Source organism: Triticum aestivum, chromosome 4A (assembly GCF_018294505.1).
Source record: "Triticum aestivum cultivar Chinese Spring chromosome 4A, IWGSC CS RefSeq v2.1, whole genome shotgun sequence".
Taxonomy (NCBI): domain Eukaryota; kingdom Viridiplantae; phylum Streptophyta; class Magnoliopsida; order Poales; family Poaceae; genus Triticum; species Triticum aestivum.
The window spans coordinates 293,549,481-293,564,843 of NC_057803.1; positions in this window are offsets into that span (position 1 = coordinate 293,549,481).

Below are 15,363 nucleotides of genomic sequence, written 5' to 3' on the forward strand. Positions count from 1 at the left end.
GCCATCATGCAACATATCGGAGGTTGTTCCACGTTCCCACGCACGCCTGGATTGTCGGGTGGTCGTTCCCACTTCTCCGGGTTTCAGGTGAAGGAATTAGCATTGAAAGCGGACTTAATGTTTGTCTCTGTATCTTCTGCTGACAAGGACGCAGAGAAGACATTCGACAGTTTCAAGAGAATGCATATGATTTGGAGAGATAGAGTTTGAGATAGAAAGCATAGAGAGGTTAGGGTCCGATCACATTCACTTAGTTCAAAAGATTCAACAAGAAGACATAGCTATAAGTGAATGTTGTAGAGGACAGAACACTAGTATATATATATATATATATATATATATAAAGACAATCAAACCAACATAGTGAAGATAATCATGAAGACAAGTTGAGAATGAAGCCAAACAAATGTGAAGACATAGCAAATGTAACGCATGGGTGAAACACTTCAAACAGAAGAATTTGGTGGTGGCGTTACCCACCGTATAGGAAGTATTAGACCCAGACACGGCGCACAATTATCGTGGCGCTCCGAAGTCAAATTCCACATTAATGTATTCACACTTAGAATGTATGTCTTCATTGATTGAAGATATACTTTACTTCGTGTGTTGCACATCTAAGTCATCAATATGCATAAGTGTTAGGATGTGTGCCTGATCACAGGACATTTGAGGATTCCAAGATATTTAGCTCACACCGTAACTTGCAAAATCTCTTCTCATCCAAGGGCTTGGTGAAGATATCTGCCAATTGCTCTTCAGTGTTGACGTGTATGATATCAATATCTTCCTTCACAACATGATCTCTGAGAAAGTGATGACGAATTTCAATGTGCTTTGTCTTCGAGTGCTGAACTGGGTTGTTGGCAATCTTGATGGCGCTTTCGTTGTCGCAGTAGAGTGGCACTTGCTTCAGATGAATGCCATAGTCTTTGAGTGTTTGCTTCATCCACAGAAGCTGAGCGCAGCAAGATCCAGCAGCAATGTATTCAGATTCAGCAGTGGAGAGAGATACACAGTTCTGCTTCTTTGAAGACCAACATACAAGTGATCGTCCCAGAAAATGACATGTGCCTGATGTAGACTTGCGATCCACCTTGTCACCAGCATAATCAGCATCCGAGAATCCAACCAGATCAAACTCTGAGCCCTTTGGATACCATAATCCTAGTGTTGGGGTGTAAGCCAAATATCGAAGAATTCGCTTCACAGCTAAGTGATGCGATTCCTTTGGTGCCGCTTGGAATCGAGCACACATGCAAACACTAAGCATAATATCTGGCCTAGATGCACATAGATAAAGTAAAGAACCAATCATGGAGCGGTATACCTTTTGATCGAACTCTTTACCATTGTCGTCGGGACCCAGATGATGTTTGGCTGGCATTGGCGTCGTGAAGCCTTTGCAGTCTTGCATACCAAATTTCTTCAGGCAATCTTTGAGATACTTCTCTTGAGATATGAAGATGTCCGTTGCGTTGCTGACGTATTTGAAGACCAAGGAAGAACTTCAGCTCACCCATCATGGACATCTGATATTGCTCTTGCATCATATATCCAAACTCTTCACTGTATTTCTGATTGGTGCAGCCGAAGATAATGTCATCCACATATATTTGGCACACAAACAGTTCACCATCATATGTCTTCGTGAAGAGAGTGGGGTCGAGGGAACCAGATTTGAAGCCTTTGCTCTTCAGGAAGTCTTTGAGTGTGTCATACCAAGCCCGAGGGGCTTGTTTGAGGCCATACAGTGCCTTGTTGAGCTTGTACACCATGTCAGGATGTTTTGGATCTTCAAAGCCAGGCGGTTGTGCAACATACACTTCTTCTTCAATCTTGCCATTGAGAAAAGCGCTCTTCACATCCATTTGATATAGAAGTATGTTATGATGATTTGCATAGGCCAGCAGTATGCGTATGGCTTCAAGTCTAGCCACAGGAGCAAATGTTTCATCGAAGTCAATCCCTTCAACTTGAGTGTATCCTTGAGCAACGAGACGAGCTTTGTTTCTGACAACTTGACCATGCTCATCTTGCTTGTTGCGATATATCCATTTGGTGCCTATTATATTGTGCTTGCGAGGATCAGGACGCTTAACCAGTTCCCATACATTATTCAGCTCAAACTGTTGAAGCTCTTCTTGCATAGCTTGAATCCATTCAGGTTCCATGAAGGCTTCTTCAACTTTCTTGGGTTCAGATATTGAGACGAATGCGAAGTGCCCACAGAAATTTGCTAGCTGTGTTGCCCTTGAACGAGTGAGTGGACCTGGTGCATTGATGCTATCAATTATTCTCTCAATCTGTACTTCATTTGCAACACAAGGATGTACAAGACGAAGATTTTGCTCTTGCTGATCATTGTCATCGTTAGAGGGATTGTCTTCAGGCTGAGCATTGTCTTCAGGTTGATCAGGTGCGGAGATGATAAGTTCCTCTTCAGGTTGAGCTTCAGACGGTATGATTTCTCCAGTTCCCATAAGTTTGATTGATTCACTGGATGGAACTTCATCTAGCACATTTGGCAGGTGCTCTCTTTGTGAGCCGTTAGTCTCATCAAACCGCACATCCACTGTTTCAACCACTTTATAGTGAAAAGGTTGAAGACTCTATAGGAGTGTGAATCCTTTCCATATCCAAGCATAAAACCCTCATGTGCTTTTGGTGCAAATTTTGAGGTGTGATGTGGATCCTTGATCCAGCACCTGGCGCCAAATACTCTGAAGTAACTGACATTTGGCTTCTTGCCAGTAAGGAGCTCATAGGATGTCTTGTTCAGAAGCTTGTGAAGATAAACACGGTTGATGATATGGCATGCAGTATCAATGGCTTCAGGCCAGAATTTTCTTGGAGTCTTGTATTCATCAAGCATCGTCCGAGCCATCTCAATAAGTGTTCTGTTCTTGCGTTCGACGACGCCATTCTGCTGTGGCGTGTACGGAGCTGAGAATTCATGTGTGATGCCTAAGTATCAAGATATGTATCTAGGCCAGTGTTCTTGAATTCAGTGCCATTGTCACTTCTGATGTGCTTTATCTTGGCGCCATAGTTGTTCATTGCTCGATTGGCGAAGCGTCTGAAGACATCCTGCACTTCAGTCTTGTAGAGGATTATATGCACCCAAGTATATCTTGAATAATCATCAACAATGACAAAGCCATAGAGACAAGCAGTAGTAGTAAGAGTTGAGTAATGAGTGGGACCGAAAAGATCCATGTGGAGCAGTTCGAAGGGTTGAGTCGTTGTCATGATTGTCTTCGAGGGATGCTTGGCCCTCGTCATCTTTCCTGCTTCACAGGCACCGCATAAGTGATCCTTCTTGAACTTGACGCCCTCGATGCCTATGACATGCTTCTTCCTTGCAAGGGTGTGGAGGTTCCTCATGCCAGCATGCCCTAGCCTTCGATGCCAGAGCCAGCATTCAGAAGCTTTTGCTAGAAGACATACTGCAAGTTGTGGTCCTGCTGAGAAATCTACCACGTACAAATCATCTTTCCGATACCCTTCAAACACTAGAGACTTGTCAGATTCCATTAGTACAAGGCAACGATATTTTCCAAACATCACAATCATGTTTAAATCGCAAAGCATTGAGACAGACATTAAGTTGAAACCAAGGGATTCAACAAGCATGACTTTATCCATGTGTTGATCCTTTGAGATTGCAACTCTACCTAGACCCAATACCTTGCTTTTACCAGTGTCAGCAAATGTGATGTGACTTTTGTCAGATGGACGTAAAGTTGAGTCCATGAGAAGGCTTCGCTTGCCAGTCATGTGATTTGTACACCCACTATCAATAATCCATTCTGAAGCAGCTGGTGTCGTACCCTACAGTGCAGTTAGGGGGATAGGCTTCACGAAGAGAATTGTGAAGCAAAAACATTTGACGAACCAGTGGATTATTAAAGCTTAGATCGAGATTAGGACTGATAGGGCAAGTAGCAAGCGATTCAGGAACAAAGTACATAATAAGACCATTTGGGCATTTGATCTTGCGCCCTACAAGATGTTTAAGGTCCCCAGCAATAGTGTCAGACGATTTTGGTTTTCGGCTGGAGACCTTTCCCTGCAAAAGAGAGTTAAGCTTTCTTAGCCACCCACATCTTCAAGGGTGGCTTCGAAGCAATGAGTCTAAGTGCAGCATCTGAGAACTTTGGCTTTGGAGCCCTAGCAAAAAGTCTTGCAGGTGGACAATAGTACTCATAAGAATAAGCAGAATAGTTCTTGGTCTTATGAACATGGCGGTTTGATGAACCGCGCTCATATTCATAGGCCTGAGTATGGCTTCCCTGCAAAACATTTGCGTTAGTGCGACTCAGGTGAGTCCTCTGTCTGTATGAAGCCTTTGGACCGTATGAAGCCTGTGGTCTGGGGTTTGTCTTCTTCACCTGTGGTGTCATGATGACATTCACAGGAAGATTCTCCAAACACCTTTTCGGCACCCAGATCTTCTTCATAGGCGGTCCATTCCTGCAGTTAGTACCAATATACCTGGCAAACACTTCACCATTCTGATTCTTAAACAGTTTATAGTTTGCACCAAAGGATTCATCAATAACAATGGGATTAGCACAAGTGAAGCCAGATAGGGTGGATGGATCTGCTGAAGGTTCCTTTGCAGCAACCCATGTGGTTTTGGGGTACTGCTCAGGTTTCCAGTAAGAGCCATCAGCATTCATTTGCCTTTCGAACCCAACACCCTCTTTCCTAGGGTTTCGGTTCAGGATCTGCCTTTTGAGGACATCACATAGTGTCTGATGCCCTTTGAGACTTTTGTACATCCCTGTTTCAAGTAGTGTCTTCAACCTAGCATTCTCATCAGCAATAGTAGTGGTATCCTCAGCAGAGGGGTTAGTTACCACATCAACAGTTGAAGATATTGCAACAGTAGCAACAGTAGAACATTTAGCAACAGAAGTAGAGCTATCATGCTCAAGGCATTTAAGACATGGTGGTTCAAATCCTTCCTGAGCGGGACTGATCTGTTCAGCGCGAGGTGACTCGTTTTCCGTTTGAAGATCTTCATGAGTCGTTCTCAATTTCTCGAGTTCTTGCTTCCTTTGAAGATAATCATAGGAAAGCTTTTCATGAGTTGTTGAGAGCGTTTCATGACGACTTTCAAGTTCCTCATACTTAACATGAAGATTTTTTATGTCTTCAATTAAGGACTGAGATCGAGTCATTTCAGCGTCCAACAGGTCATCGCTTTTGTCTAACAGTTTTTGAATATGTTCCATAGCTTTCTGTTGTTTAGTGACAAGGGAAGCAAGTTTTGCATAGCTGGGTCCAAATTCATCACCAGATTCATCATCACTGGATTCAGATAGATAGCATTCAATTACCTTAGCATCATTTGCCATAAGGCATGATGCAGAAGATGATGATTCTGGTTCGAATGTCATCGCTTTGAGAGACTCCTTAAAGTCCTCGAACCAAGGATCATGACGAGTTCGATGACCTTCATAGACCTCAGAGAGACGGTCCCAGATAAGCTTCGCATGATCGAGATGCATGATATTCCTAAACTGATTTTGAGATAGACAGGAGCAGATGACGTCCTTCGCCGTGAGGTTGAGAAGAGTGTACTTGCGAATGTCATCAGCTTCCGCCATCTTGCACAGATCGGTCAGACCAATCTCAGTGACGGTCCACAGCTCGCTGTTTGTCGCCATGAGGCGCTTCTTCATCATGGCCTTCCACTTGGGATACTCGTGACCGTCAAAGATGGGGCATGACACAGTCTTCATACCTGTGGTCGACATAACTAAAACTCCAGGCGGTTAAACCAAAATCACACAGAACAAGGGAGTACCTTGCTCTGATACCAATTGAAAGTGTGTTATATCGACTAGAGGGGGGTGAATAGGCGATTTTTATGAAAGTCTTCAATACATGGAAGTTTCGAAGACAAATGATAGAAATGAACCTATTACCATGCAGCGGAAGGTAGACTACACTAGGCAGACCATAGTCAAGTATTCAATGAAGTGAAACCACAATGACTAATAGCAGCTAGGCAGTAAGGATCAGGTACACAGTGAAGACAAATAGATAATGCAAATAGGCACTGACTTCACAAGAGCCAACTGTAAATAAAGAGATGGGAAGGATAGAACCAGTGTGCGTGATGAAGACAAAGGTTTGGTAGACCAGTTCCAACTGCGGTGACAGTTGTACGTCTGGTTAGGGCGGATAGGTATTTAAACCTGAGGACACTCAGTCCCGGACACTTAGTCCTGAACACGCAGCTCAGGACACTTAGTCCTCACCGTATTCCCCTTGAGCTAAGGTCACACAGACCTCGCCCAATCACTCTGGTAAGTCTTCAAGGTAGACTTCCAAACCTTCACAGACTTCGTTCACCGGCGATCCACAATGACTCTTGGATGCTCAGAACGCGACGCCTAACCGGCTGGAGGATTCACAGTCCTCAAGTGTAATAAGTCTTCAGATCACACAGACAGGAAGACTTAAGTGATGCCTAACACTCTTTGGCTCTGGGTGGTTAGGGCTTTATCCTCTCAAGGAATTCTCTCTCAAAGGCTTCGAGGTGGGTTGCTCTCAAACGACAAAAGCCATACTTTAACTCTGAGCAGCCAACCGTTTATGGTTGTAGGGGGTGGGCTATTTATAGCCACTAGGCAACCCGACCTGATTTGTCCGAAATGACCCTGGGTCACTAAGGAACTGACACGTGTCCCAACGGTCAGATTTCAAACACACATGGCAACTTTACTTGGGCTACAAGCAAAGCTGACTTGTCCAACTCTGGGCAAGATTCACTTTCATAGTCTTCACTCAAAGACATAGGATTTTGGTTAAGCATCACTTCAGTCATTCTGACTGGTTCTCTTGGACCCCACTTAACAGTACGGTGGTTCCTATGACTCAACAAAGAAAAACACAGAACGACGAAACTGCTAAGTCTTCGCGCTCCATAGTCTTCACGCGATGTCTTCTCATGTCATAGTCTTCAATGTGAATGTCTTCACATACCACCTTTGACTTCAATGTCTTCATACATTTTTAGGGGTCATCTCTGGTAGGAAAACCGAATCAATGAGGGACTTCTACCTGTGTTATCCTGCAATTCTCACAAACACATTAGTCCCTCAACTAGGTTTGTCGTCAATACTCCAAAACCAACTGGGGTGGCACTAGATGCACTTACAGATACTAATACTTTCCATGAAAATTTATGAACTTGGGTAACAGCACTTGAGTAACATATATATAGTGGGTACACTATTCCACAAAAGGAGGGTCTTCGTAACACGATTTTGACAACCATATGGTCCATATCTACATATTTAACATAGTAACAACTATCACATTTTAAGAGGCTAAGGGCCAACAACAATATGGTCCATATCTGCATACTTAACATATATACTAACAACTAGCACATTTTAAGAGGCTGAGGGCCAACAACCACAACTATCCACTGGAAGCAGCTTGATCACAGTGACTCGGCATCTCGTCAATGAAAAGGAAGAGCCCTCATGTGCCTTGGTAGAGCATGACTAGAACAGTGTCTCCAATTTTCCAATATGGATGCATTGCCACGAGAAGCGAGAACTTGTTAATTTGAATGATTCCATTTCTGTGGGAAATGCAGTACCTTGCAATCACTTTGGCGTTATTAGTAGGCACAAGTTTAATGCTACCACGCCGGGAAATCGATCCAGGAACTGCTATAGGGGGCAATTTCTGTTAACATGTAGAATAAAAACCAATTGTAACATATCGTCGAAGATATATATAGTTTATAAGCATCAACATTAAAATAAGACTTTTTACCAGCATTTTGTGCACACAATTGGTCTTGTTCAATGTGTGCACCATAGGTCTAATTAATCCCATCCAAAATTCAGCGTTCATATGATGTGCTATCTCTGTCAGAGTATCAACAAAGTTTATGACATGCTTCAAGTCCTTCCAGTAAAATTTGGTGCGCTTAGTAACATAAAAAGCATTCACTATGCATCCAACATATCCTGCTTAAAAGGTGAAAAGATATTATTTATTCAGAACATGGCAGAAGAATATATAGTGTGCATAAATTGGTAAATAGAATTTGTTATTGCCTAGGAACGGAGTCAGAATATGAAATCACAATTTGTTGCTTAAATAGTGATCAATTAGTCAGAACAAATACCCCGATTTTTCTAAGTAATATGACAACATGGAGAAAGTTGAAATGACACTAACCTCGATCAGACTTTGATCGGCTGATGACGTTGGGGAAGTAAACATCCATGTTAATTAGACCAGGTTGTGGTGCACGCAGTAGAATTTTATTGCCATCGTTCAGTTCATAACACTTTGACATTTTTCGCCAAAGGTCCGCATTAAAATAGGAGTGACCATATTTATCAAGTTCTACGCTAACCGTCATTGTAAATCCATGCTGCGTTGTCAAGATGACATCCTGGGAGTCATCAACAAAGTAAAGCCCAAGATTTCCTTCTACTCCTGTTCTTGCAAAGCAAGGGATGTACTGCTTGAAATGAAAATTAAGATCGTAAATTAGATATATTGAAATAACAGAGCAAGATGCAAATATGGGAGTAACTGATAGAATAGATCAATATATAGATGAAAGGAAAGTACCAAAAATATAGAATTAAAATAGATAATGTAACAAAGATTTGATGCAAATATATAGATAATGTAGCAACATACGGTATATGTTGACAAATTTAGGCTGTGCCGACCATGGTAGGTTGAGATTGAACATACCGAGCGCTCCCTGAAGTCATTCGGAATGGTGAGATAGAACTTCGTTTCCGACTGGCCACGACCACAGTTGCCCGATTTGTGCTCGCTCTGTGGACACATGAATGAACACCCACGAATCAGCTAGAACAAAAATGATTCCACGGTGATTTCCACCGGTTGATTAACTGCGACGGATGGACTGCGATAAGAGATGAGTGAATATTTCACTAAGTTGATTACCTTCTCCTTGAGAAAAATCCCCGACCCAATCCCTCAGAAAACCCCAGTCGACCAGAGTATAGAATGTCGGTGGAGATAGGCGGCGGAAAGTGGTAGGGGCGAAATCTCGTACCGTTCGGAGCGCGACCTACGCCCGCCGCCGAAAGTCGTCAAGCTTAGGGTGCAGAGTTGTGGAGGAGTCCGCGGCGAGCGAGTGGGGACGAAATGGCAAGGGTCTTCTTTTTCCTTTTGCATGTGTGAGTGAACACACACGGTTCGCAGAGGCGACGTGGATTAATCGTGTGCGATAGTAAATCACCGAGATTGAATGGGAATCCAAATTTCCTTTGTCCTTCATCCATGAATTTTTTTTCTACGATGAACATAAACCCTGCTAATCACCGTGTTCAAATTTGACGCTTTTTCGGGTTCATTTACAATATTTAGGGGATTATGTCCATTTTGTAGGCATTAGTGCACATAATTTAAATTCAAATAATTGGTTCTTGAAAAGGTGCACAAGAACGGTCTGGAAAAACCATACTCGTGATATTTAGTAATTTCTCAAGCCTTTTACAAGGAATGGGCAGAGATTTCAATGGAATGCATGCCAATAGTCAACCACAAACGCGTCACTTACTGGGTTATCAACTATAGAACAATGAAATGTGTGCTTGAAAAACATGACACCTAGCATGGTGCCATGGTATGGCCTCATCGTGCCATGGTTAAAAGCTGAGAAGGTTTATTTATGTCGTCATGCACGCCCTTCATAAATCGAACCATCACCGAGGAAGTTCAATGCTTTCGAGAGGGAAATCACCAAGATTGAGGAGGAATCCAAATTTCCGTCCTAGTTTGTCATTCAGTTTTTTCAAACGATCAACATACCGCCTCAAATGCAACATGTTCAAATTTGACATTTTTCTGAACTCATTTACCATATTTAGGGGATTATGTGCATTTTCTAGGCATTAATTATGCACATAATTCAAATTCAAACAATCGGTGCATGAAAAGGTGCACAAGAATGGTCTAGAAAAACCATGCTCGTGCTATTTAGTACATTCTCATGCCTTTTACAAGGAATGGGCAGATATTTCAAGGAAATGTGTGGCAATAGTCAACCATAAACACATTGTTTACTAGGTTAACAACTATACAAAAATGAAATACATGCTTGGAAAACATGACGCCTGGTGTGGTGCCATGGTATGGTATGGCATCATCATGCCCTGGTAAAAATGTCGTCATGCACGCCTTTCATAAATTGAACCATCACCAAGGAAGTTTCATGGTTTCGAGGGGGAAATCACCAAGATTGAAGGGGATCCAAACTTCCTTTGTCCTTTGTCCACGAGTTTTTTTCTATGATGAACATACAACCTGCAAATCACTGTGTTCAAATTTGGCACTTCTTCGGGTTCATTTGCCATATTTAGGGGGATTATGTGCATTTCCTAGGCATTAATGCACATAATTCAAGTTCAAACAATCGATGCATGAAAGGGTGTACAAGAACGACCTGGAAAACCATGCTCGTGCCATTTAGTAAATTCTCATGCATTTTACAAGAAAGGGACATATATTTTAATGAAATGCGTGGCAGTAGTCAACCACTTGTTTATTGGGTTTTCAACTATAGAAAAATGAAATAAATGCTTGAAAAACATGACGCCTGGCATGGTGTGCCATGGTATGACCACATCATGCCCTGGTGAAAATTTGAGAAGGTTTGGTTGATGTCATCATGCACGCCCTTCATAAATCGAACCATCACCAAAGAAGTTGCATGCTTTCGAGAGGGAAATCACCAAGATTGAAGGGGAATCCAAATTTTCTTTATTCTTTGCTCTGGAGTTTTTTCCTACGACGGACATACACCCTGCAAATCACTGTGTTCAAACTTGGCATTTTTCTGGGCTCATTTACCATATTTAGGGGATTATGTGCATTTTCTAGGCATTTAGATATATAAATCCAATCCAGCTACAGGTGCATGGGTGTGATGTGAGGGACGTGGATTGACGTTCGATCGCGGCGCATCCTACGTGCACACGCGCGATCCGCGTGGCTGGGGTTCCGGCCAATCATAACGCAAAACACAATAGGCTCGGCGCACACTATTTCCGGAAGCAACGGAGATGAACCATGTGCGATAATGAATGAGCAAAATTGTAAGGGAAGCCAAATTTCTGTTGTCGTTTGTCGTTGAGCTCTTGAATACCACCGCACTGTACAGCTGCCCGGCCCCTCTGTCCCAAAGCTCTCTCCAGGCGTCGTCCATGGCACCGTGGCGCACAGTAACTGGTAAGGAAGCGGTGGCATCCCGTCACGCCGCGTTCCTCGCCGTTCGCGACCGCACACATGGTAAGGTAGCGATGTCATCTCGCCGTGCCAAGTTCATCGCCGCCGGTGGCCAGACAGTTACATGGGCGGACTTTGAGGCTGCCATGGCCGAATGGGTGGTGGATCTAGAGGCAGCCAAAGCCGCACAGAAGGAGCGGAAAAGGCAGAAAGCAGTCAAGAAAAGAGAGTTCCGCCACCATAGGAAAAAAGATGCCACACGCCATGGTGAGGAGAGCTTGGTGGAGATCGAAGCATGGTGGGCTGCCATCTAAAAGGCGAGAAGGATAACGCCGGTGTCTGGCCAGCATGCCCCGATGGCAGCATGTGAGAAGTAGTTTAAGTTTGTAGTATTAGAGCAAATAACCAGTTGTACTTTAAGTTTGTAGTATGAACATACAATGTCGGTAAGAGCATCCTTTCAGGGCTTTGAGCGTTGATTAGCATGTGTGCCCGTGTGCGTTTTTTGCGTTAATCATTAGAAGATCACAAAACACACGGTTTCTATGCCGTACCCGTCTGCGTTTTTGTGTTAATGATCCATAAGTCAGTTACCTGTGCAATGTTTCATAATAAACCAGGCATACCATTGACCGAAAAAAATCAACTACACGTGTACATTTTTTTGAGACGGGATCTGCCAACTTTGTTTTTTGTCGCACACGAGTATTTTACGCGCTTCATCTGCGTTGTGTGTTTCCCCCGCCCAAGTTTCAAGTCTCGCAATGAAATTTTCATTAGGCATGTGATTTCAGAATTTATTCCTCCAACCACATCCCCACCCCCCTCGCGCCTCCCCTACCGGCATTTCAAACTGCCGCCGCCGCAACCACAGCTTCAACCACATCTACATTCTGCTTGAATCTAGTCAGGTAATCCACCAATCTCTATCATGGCCCCGACCTGATTGCTTAAATGGCGCCTGCGAAACATCCTCATGCCTCCAAATCCCCACCGCCGGGAGCTGATGGCGTTCCATGGCGTGATGGCCGTTGTGCGTGTTGACCCAGAGGAACACCTCGCCTTCGCCACCGCCGCAGACATGGTGCAGGCTCTGGCCCGGATGAAGTGCCCCAGCGACTACCCCCCCCCAGGACTTAACAGGTAAGATCTGACCAGCTAAATCTTACCAATACCACTTGCAATGGCTATGATTTGCACGGTTGATGTATTAAGCATGTTCGTGCCTTGTTTATTTCAGTATTGCACATTGTATGATGTTTAAATATTACCGTGTCCACCTCAATTTCACCAATACCAGCAACAAACTTACAATACGTGACTCAGGATATCACTAGAGATGCTGCCCATTTGGTATTTTTAGTGGATGCTAACCCTATTGTACTTAACATGCCTGTCCATGTACTTACGCAGGGTCATAATGGCCGATGTTGTTGTTTGTCGTCGAGGTTAGCTGCATCCCATGTCTTACAGTATTTCACATCATTTGTGCAATTGCAGTTTAATTTTGCCCATTTAATTGTTGCCTGTAGGTACACATGTTAGTGGCACTGATCCACTCTTCGACCCGGAGGAACAGCTCGCCTCCATCGTCGCTTTGGGCGGGCTCTGGCCAAGATGAAGTGCCCCAGCAACTACCTCTCAGGACTTACCAAGTATGTACTCACTAGTTCAATCTTACCAATACTAGTTGCAATTAATGGCTATGTTTTGTAAGGTCAATGTATGAAGCATGTTCTAGTAAACATGCCTAACATGTTTTAGCTACTTTCCCTACCTTTTTATAGACATCTGGGACATTCTCTGCTCTGGCAGCACCTGCCTTGTGATGTTTAACTATGCCAATTGCATTTTTATCAGTACCGGTTTCAATGTCTATTAAGCATGTTGCAATTAACAGTTGAATCCATTTTTAAACAGTTGTATTTCAATGGCTACAAACTTAGAAAACATGACTTAGGATGTTGTTAAGCCTGTTACAATTAACAGTCGGTGTATCCATTTTTTTAATTTGTCCATTTGCTACCATGCTACTCTCCGCAATGAATATATACTAGAGATGTTGCCCATTTGCTGTATTTGGTGGATGATAACCCTGTTGTACTTAACATGCATGTCCATGTACTTACGCGGGTTCATAATGGCTGGCGCTGTTGTTTGCCGTCGAGGTTAGTTGCATCTCATGTCTTACAGTATTTCACATCATTTGTGCAATTGTAGTTTAACTTCTACCATTTACTGGTTGCCTGTAGGTACACATGTCAGTGGCACTGATCCATGCTTTGACCCGGAGGAACAGCTCGCCTCCGCCACCGCTAACTTTTAAAGGGCTCTGGCCAAGATGAAGTGCCCCAGCAACTACCTCTCGGGACTTACCAAGTATGTACTCACCAGTTTAATCTTACCAATACCAGTTGCAATTAATGGCTATGTTCTGTACGGTCGATGTATTAAGCATGTTTTAATAAACATGCCTAACACATTTTAGCTATTTTCCCTACCTTTGTATAGACAACTAGGCCATTATCTGCGCTGGCAGCACCTGCCCTGTGATGTTTAACTCTTCCAATTGCATTTTTATCAGTACCGGTTTTAATGGCCATTAAGCCTATTGCGATTAATAGTTGTATCCATTTTTAAAGAGTTGTATTTCAATGGCTACAAACTTATAAAACATGAATTAGGATGTTGTTAAGCCTGTTGCAATTAAAAGTTGTATCCATTTTTAATCCGTCCCTTTGCTACCGTGCTACTTTTTCGCAATGAAAATATCACTACAAATGTTGTTGTTTCATTACCATTTGCTATTTTTGATGGATGTTAACCCTGTTGTAGTTAACATTGGCTTTCCATGTACTTACACAGGGCTACAATGGGTGATGCTATTGTTTGCCATCGAGGTTAGCTGCATCCCATGTCTTATACACCATCTATTCCCAAATATAAGTATTTTTAGAGATTCCAATATAGACTACAGAAGGAGCAAAATGAGTGAATCTAGATTCTAATCTAAACTATAACTATAATTTTATATACATTTGTATGTAGTTCATATTGAAATAAATACTTGTACTTAGGAACATGGGTAGTTGTATTTTACATCATTTGTGCAATCTCAGTTTAGCTTCTAACATTTACTAGTTGCTTGTAGGTACATATATGAGCCGTACTGATCCATGCTTCAATCCCTTTTGCGTATGGGGCAATGAGATATTCATGAACAAGCGTCAAATGAGGAAACTAAGAAAGACTGTTAGGTGAAAGAAACGGGTGATTGGAATTAAACTCTTTAATTACACTTTGTCCAAGACAACAATGAACTTTAGGATGGTAAGTAATGTGTTGCCTTTTCCCCCTGCCCACAACAAGTTACTCTATTAGACCTCGGTATCTGATATTTTTCTCTTTTCAGTGGTTTCCAAAGATATTTACTGATGATTACCTTGCAAACTACATGACCGGGGTGGAGGCAACTAAGGTTAAAGTATATAATTCATGCTACCATGATAATGCTCTAGAAGTCTTTCTGAAGGCGATGAAGGATGGGCAGGCGATCATCACAAGGGGTTGGACAAAAATGGTTCGTGCCTATGGCATGCAGGAAGGCACATTATGGGCATTCCGGTTCTTCAACACCGTCGACGGTCAAAATGATTTACACTTGTCTCTTCACCTTTTACCGCCTTTTAATATTGTGGTTCATCATAGTTAATTGCTGCCTAATCCTATAATTACTGAACATATTGTACTGGCAATTTTATTTATGGATTCATGGTTGAACCATTATGCTGAGAATTTGAATTGCACATTTCATATTTCAAAATTTCCAATTTGAATTATAAATTACAGGCAAAAATAAAAATATATAGGAGCTAACAAAATAATGTGCACACGGTTAGAAAGAAAACAGCGTGTGCGATATAAAAAGAGAACAGACAGTCATGGAACTTTGCAAACGGTTCTGGCAGTAAAAGCGCTTGTGATGGATAGCACAATTCCACACAATTTTCTACATCAAATTGTGTGTGATGTAGTTCATAAAAGCAAACCGTTAACCAAGGTAGAGCGTGTGTGATAGTTACACCTTTTACACACGAGCGTATACATAAA